General features: G+C 50.3%; 1 pseudogene; it reads left to right on the top strand.

Annotated features, from left to right (window-relative positions):
- The window catches only part of LOC101578190, a 17,089-nt pseudogene extending 11,840 nt beyond the window's left edge, over positions 1-5,249 (top strand).
- Positions 5,250-6,157: the final 908 nt, after the last annotated feature.

Genomic DNA, 6,157 nt, shown 5'->3' on the forward strand with positions numbered 1-6,157 from the left:
CTGGCATGTGGTGCTGGGGGATTGAACCGCGGTCCCTGATGCTTTGCTAAGCTTGTTCTAAGTAGGTGCTTTAGACCACTGAGCCATCTCTCCAGCCCAAGTGCGTGATTCTTAATGTATTCTCCATGTTTTGATTTTCAGCTTTTCTTAATATTTGAGGCTGTGCCTTTTATTGAGTAATGTCAGTTCACAAATGTAGTAATGTGATTTCGCCGTTGTAACACAGTCATGGGTGTGGCGTTTGCCCACAGTGACGGGGAAGGAAAGTAGTTTTCACAAAACTCGCAGCTCTGATTGCATAGTCCACTTGCTTCTGAGGCTGCTCTGTGGAAGCAAAGGGCGCTCTCTTTCAAAGCTACTTGTCTTTGCATTTTCTCTCAGCTCTAAATGCAGTTACATGCTTCTGGAGGCTGGGGTACCACGTGTCACAGGCAGCCTTGTCTGTGTGCCACGAGGAAGCTCAGTAACTGCTAACAAGAATGAAGGTCAGTGGGAAGCCAACATTTCAGTTTTTAAATGGTAATCCCCAAGATTCTCTCCAAGAAAATAAGTTGTTAGTTTGTATTTTATACTTTAAAATCAGCTATTAGTACATTTCTGAGATTATAGCAGAAGACCAAAACTTGCAGAACCGGGGATTGAACTCATACCCTTGCGCTAGCCATGGAAGCACTTATTCCACTGAGCCATCTCCCCAGCCCCAACATTTTTGGAAAGAGAATAAATATAAGAGAGACTGGTGGTTCTATTTTCAGTGTGCTGAATATATTAGACTACTATTTATTTTGCAAGAGGAGGTGATGAAATAAACATTCAGGTGTTTAGTGCATAATTAAGAATAGAATATAGGTTTCTTTGAAGTTATTACATTCATTATGTCATTTATGTAACGGACAAATCAAGCTTAAAAAAAAAAAAAAAAAACTACACAGCTTAGCTTGTTTTCTGGTGCTGCTGACCTGCAAGAGAATATACTTTTGCATATATAGTTGGATGTTTTACAATTTATGTATACGAGAAATTGTAGGCATTAAAAATATTTTATTGATAAAAAAGAGTAAGTTTGGTTTGCTTTTTTTAAGACTCAGGAAAATCTTCTTGGTCATCCATGTGAATTGGTAAAAATATACATGGATACAGTTTCTTATATATATAGTTTCTGTACTGGAATAAAACAAAGTCTCATTGAAAATAAGAATATCTATTAACTTGTTTCTAAGGTAAAAATACTCAGCTGCAGGAGAAACATGTTGTCTCTTAGAAAAGCAAAATAAGATTAGAGTTGGGGTAATCATAAGGATGCATATAATGACAAAATTAATAATGCACAATGAACTGAAACAAAGAACAAAACAGTATCTGAACAGGTAGACGGAAAACACACACATTCCGCAGAGCGGGGCTTCTTGGAGCAGCTCTGCTTCCGCAGGCGCCATGGGGCGGGCTGCAGCGCTGAGCCGACCGCGGGCTTCCCTCCGCAAGCGAGCGCGCTGTGGCCTCGCTTCTCTCCCGAACTGGAAAGCGGCGCAGCTCTCTGCGGAGGCGTGCGCACAGACTTGCGACGCTGCACAGGCTGTGCTCCAGCCTCTGCTGCCTTTAGCCCTGTGCGCTCAGGACGGTGAACGAGTGGCCGTGGGGGCGTCCTGCACAGGGGCCTCAGGACCTGGGAGGGCTCGGCAGGCTCATCGCGACCCAGGTGCGTCTCATGGTGCGGCCCCGCTGTAGCAGCACAGGGCTACCTGCGCATGCCAAAAAGGAGCTGTGCAGAGGGGAAAAGCCTGCCTTCCAGGGTCACCTAACCAGTGGCGAGCTCACACCAACATCAGATGCGCTTCTTTATTTCTAGATGGAAAACTACCTTCCTGTGGGGAGCAGGAAGCCCCACAGGAGAGCCTCGTCCCTTGGCCTGAGGCCCCATTACTCGCAGGGCTGAGAGTACCTTTGCAGAAAGCGGGAGCAGGTCGCCCGAAAGAGCTGCAACTGAGCCCTAGGCTGGGCCTTCGCCGCCAACTCCCGTGTATGCAGCATGGTCCTCCTTAAATACATGGCCTCCCGCTGTGGTGGAGGCAGGGGATTTCCCTCCGCCTTGTGGAGCTACATTCCTCACCCTTTCTTACTGTTTATTTTGAGTGAGGGCCCCATAAAGTTACCCAGCTGCCCAGGCTGGCTTTGAACTTGTGATCCTCCTGCCTTAGCCTTTCAGGGACTTCAGGAGTGGGCCACCATATGTAGTGTGTCTTCTTGATTGCTGATTAAATTGGTTTTATAAATTAGCAAGTGACTGAGTAAATTGAAAACAACAGTAAACCTGACAAAAATAATGAGCTATCAAAATTAGCAGCGACTAGCATGGTTGTGCACACAAATGGTTCCCCCTCCTCCACTTGGTCCCTGGTTTGGCAGAACTGCAGCAGGGCTGGGGAAGGCCTGCTCTGTAAGACGTGTGCTCGTCCCCAACCTCTGCCCTCCACACAGGCTTTCCCTGGGCCCTGCAGGGAAACTCTCTTCTGTACAAAGTGCTGGCTGTCACTCTGACCTCAAGAACCCCAAAGGCCTCTGTCGCTGACCTCTCACATAAATAGTGAAGCAGAGCCTGCAGCATCACCGGCCGCATCCTGGCTGGTCCAGCCTTTGGCTGAGGTCTGTGCAGCACCACAGTACCCAGGCCCAGGGGACTCCTATGGAGTGGTGGCTGCAGGTTCTGGGTCACTAGGGCCTCCCACTGTCTCATCCTGCGTGGCACTTCTTCTCTGCTCTTCTTTACTTTTCTTTATTTTTTTATCTTTGGCAGAATAGGGGATTGAACTCAGGCCCATGCGCTTGCCAGGGAAGCGCTTATTCTACTGAGCCATCTCCCTGGCCCTCTTGTTTACTTTTAGAGGCTTCCCAGTTCTGACATTCCATGATGGAATGGAACAATGAGTGATGTCCAACAGAGAGGACCATGTCTGGGTTTCTCGCTCTCTGCCCATGGTCCGCCCTGCATCAATTTCCCCTTCCCCTCGCGGGGTCCTGCCTCCAGGAGAGCCCTCGGCAGCTTCTCCACCCGAGAACTGCGTGATGTACACAAGTGGATGCAGCCCTAAGAGGGCTTCGTCGGACATAAAGAAGAGGAAGAGCACTGATAAGCCCTTCCAAAGTCAAGCTCCCAAGCGTTTTCCCTTTCGCTTTTTAAAAAATAGAAAATAGACAGGAAAGCGGGGCATCACTGAGTGCCCACCCTGTGCCTTTCCCTAGCCCCCCACAGCTCACATGCAGCTGACTGCTTTTCCCCAGCTCATTGTCAGCAACCTGGAACCTGATCAGGGCCTACAGGCTGAGACAAAGGGTATACTGTTTTCTCACGCTGGGCTTGCAGACCCAGCTCCCATGTGAACTTGGTGGGAGCCCTCAGCACACCCTTTCATTCTTCCCAACCCTCTATATATACAACATTCCCCTCCGAGGTCCCGATGGCACTTCTGTGAGTCCAAGGACACGCCAAGTGAGTGATTCAGAAGGGCTCAGCAGCCAAAGCAGGGCCCGCGTGCCCGCAGCCCCGCTGTTGAGACCAGCTGCCACCAGCCGGGTTCCCTGGCATCTGTCCTTTGACATCAAGTAAATGGAAAGAAGTGTGGAGGTTTCGCATCAGGCTGCACCTGAGGGAAACTGAAGTGGACAGTGTCTCCCCGGAAGCTCCTGTGGCGCAAAGCCAGTGCCTTGAAGCCAGGCAGGAAAGAGAACTTTGGAAGGAAGTCTGTGCAGTGGGAAGAGCATGCACTGGGGGTGTCGCACCAAGTGGCTCTGTGGCAGGGGCACTGCCATTGCCAGGTGCTCAGCGCTTCGGCACCACACAAGGCTGGGTTCTGCTTTCGGTTCCCTCCAGCCTGTGGGTAGCAGCATCCCAATTCCTTGCCCTCGTTAACACACCACCAGCAGCTTCTCCCCTGCCTCACCACACAGGGGCACCCCACCTCGTCTCTCTAAAGCAGGGCCCGAGTCAGGTGTGATGACAGAAAAGGTGCCCGGCTATTTCTTGGCTGCCTAAGGACTGTGACTGAAGGCCATGTAAGTGGGTAGCATGGCACAGCCAACGGCCAGGAGAAGAGCGAGTGCAGACGGGAAAGTCCCCATGTCGCCTTTCAGCTCTTGCCCCAGCGGCCACTCTCAGGGCAGCCTCACTCATCATGTGAGTCCCACCAGTGTGATCCATATGGCCATTCCCTTAACACAGTGTACATGCACATGTGTGTGATAGTGGGGGAAAGGGAAGAGAGGAAGGCCCCTTATTTGCTAACACATCACCTTGGACGTGCTTTTCTGGCTCACTCGTTCGTATGGGTCTCACTTGCTGAAGTAAAAGCTGGACAGAGGTGCTACTCTCCAGCTCTGAGCCCTCTTCTGTTACCTAGTCCTACAGTGTATCAGGTCAGTTTATAATTAATTAGCAGTTAATCAGCAAACCTGATGAAACTAGAATATAAAGGAAAGGACTTGGGAAAGCAAGAAAAAGTTCTGAGCCAATAGCTCGTGTGGGTCACTAAGTAGTGCTTGCCCACATTTGGTTGCCATGCAAAAGTCTTTGCAGAAGGAAGGAGTAAACTGTGACCGTTGACATACCAAAGTCCCCAAGCTAGACATACTTCTCTATAATTAAATATCAGAGCTTCATGGTTCCGATAACAAAGCTGAAATATTTTCCACCATCATAAAATCCTCAGCAGATAATGTCACTGGAACAGAATGACTTTACCACATGATCATAGGCTCGCAACGCCAGAGTCAGTCACACTGTTTATTTTCAAAGCAGATCATTACATTGACTTTTTCCATTACCAAGTGATTGATGGGGCTTTAAAGGTGACTGAGAAGAATTTCACTTTAAAAAGACCTAAGGCGGGGGTCTATGCTAAATGATTCAAATGCCAAGAGAAATGCCATAAGTAGCAGCTCAGAATCCACAACGCAGTTAGCCTTCACCAAAACTCGCAGTGCAGCCTGCTCTGTGGAGGGACAGCACGCAGCTACCCGGCTCTCAAGGCATCAGGGTGCGTGTAGGCTGCATTGACTGCCTGCTTCTTAATGATAGAGCACTGCCAAGAAGGAACCTGGTGTACTGTGTCCAGGCACAGCTCTTCCCGACAGGCAGCCTGAGGACAGTGGCACTGGCCCAGCAGGCCTGCAGGTGGGACCTGCCGCACACCACCACACCTCCAATGCGGGCCTTCAAACATAAGGCAGATGAGGGCACCAACACTAAGAATCAATGACACTCTTGGAGACTGGCAAAACCTCAAAAGGCCTTTGGGCTCCATGCAAGTGGCTCTGCGTCGTTTCCTCTCTCTCCTCCAGAGGGGGCAAAGAGACAGGATGCCGTCTCTAAAAGCATGGAGTGAAGTCCTCTGGAGCCAGGTGGCTCCCAAGATCAGATGTGCTCTGCAAATCCACACAGTTCTGGACTTTTTTCTCTGTGATTAAAACCCCGTGCTAACGACTGCTAGAGGGAGGAAAGAGCACCAGACCGAAGCCATCTGCCCTGCTCCCTGCCTGCTCACTTATCTGTCCTCTCTGCATGAGGTCCTGTGGCCCGGAGAGCTGCTTACAGCCAGGGCTGGCTGCTTGCCCGAGTCGCACGCCATGCTCAGCATTTATGATGAGGATGCGAATTAGTGCTAAGCACAGCTCATTCATAATGCGCAAGACCTGTACATGTGTGTGGGCACCAGGACTCCGGGAGCCTACGCTGCACGGTATGTATCAGGAGAGATACACTTCTCCTCGGGACAGCGTGGTACACTGACACAAACTGATCATTTGCAAGTATGGTAGTAGTGGCATCTGAGAGACAAGAGAAAAAAATTAAATGCTACCTCACTCAGGAGAGGAAGCACAGCAGGGCGACCCCTCGAACCTGTTTCAAAGGAGCACAGCAGGGCGACCCCTCGAACCTGTTTCAAAGGAGCTTTCTCCTTGTCCTGGAGTGCCTTAGGGAAGTCATTTTCCCTGCAGAGCTGACTTGCGGCCACCGGCCGGCATGACATCACTGTCCCTGTGTGGCACGTAAAGATGCGTGCTAAGCACCAGTCTGCCTCTCCACTGGTGTCCACAGGGAGACCTGCAGCCTGGGCAGGCCTGCACAAGCTCTGGCCTTTTCTGGAATTCTTGTCTGCAGCCTTGG

The sequence above is a fragment of the Octodon degus genome, unplaced genomic scaffold, assembly GCF_000260255.1.
Source record: "Octodon degus isolate 3935 unplaced genomic scaffold, OctDeg1.0 scaffold00148, whole genome shotgun sequence".
NCBI classification, from domain to species: domain Eukaryota; kingdom Metazoa; phylum Chordata; class Mammalia; order Rodentia; family Octodontidae; genus Octodon; species Octodon degus.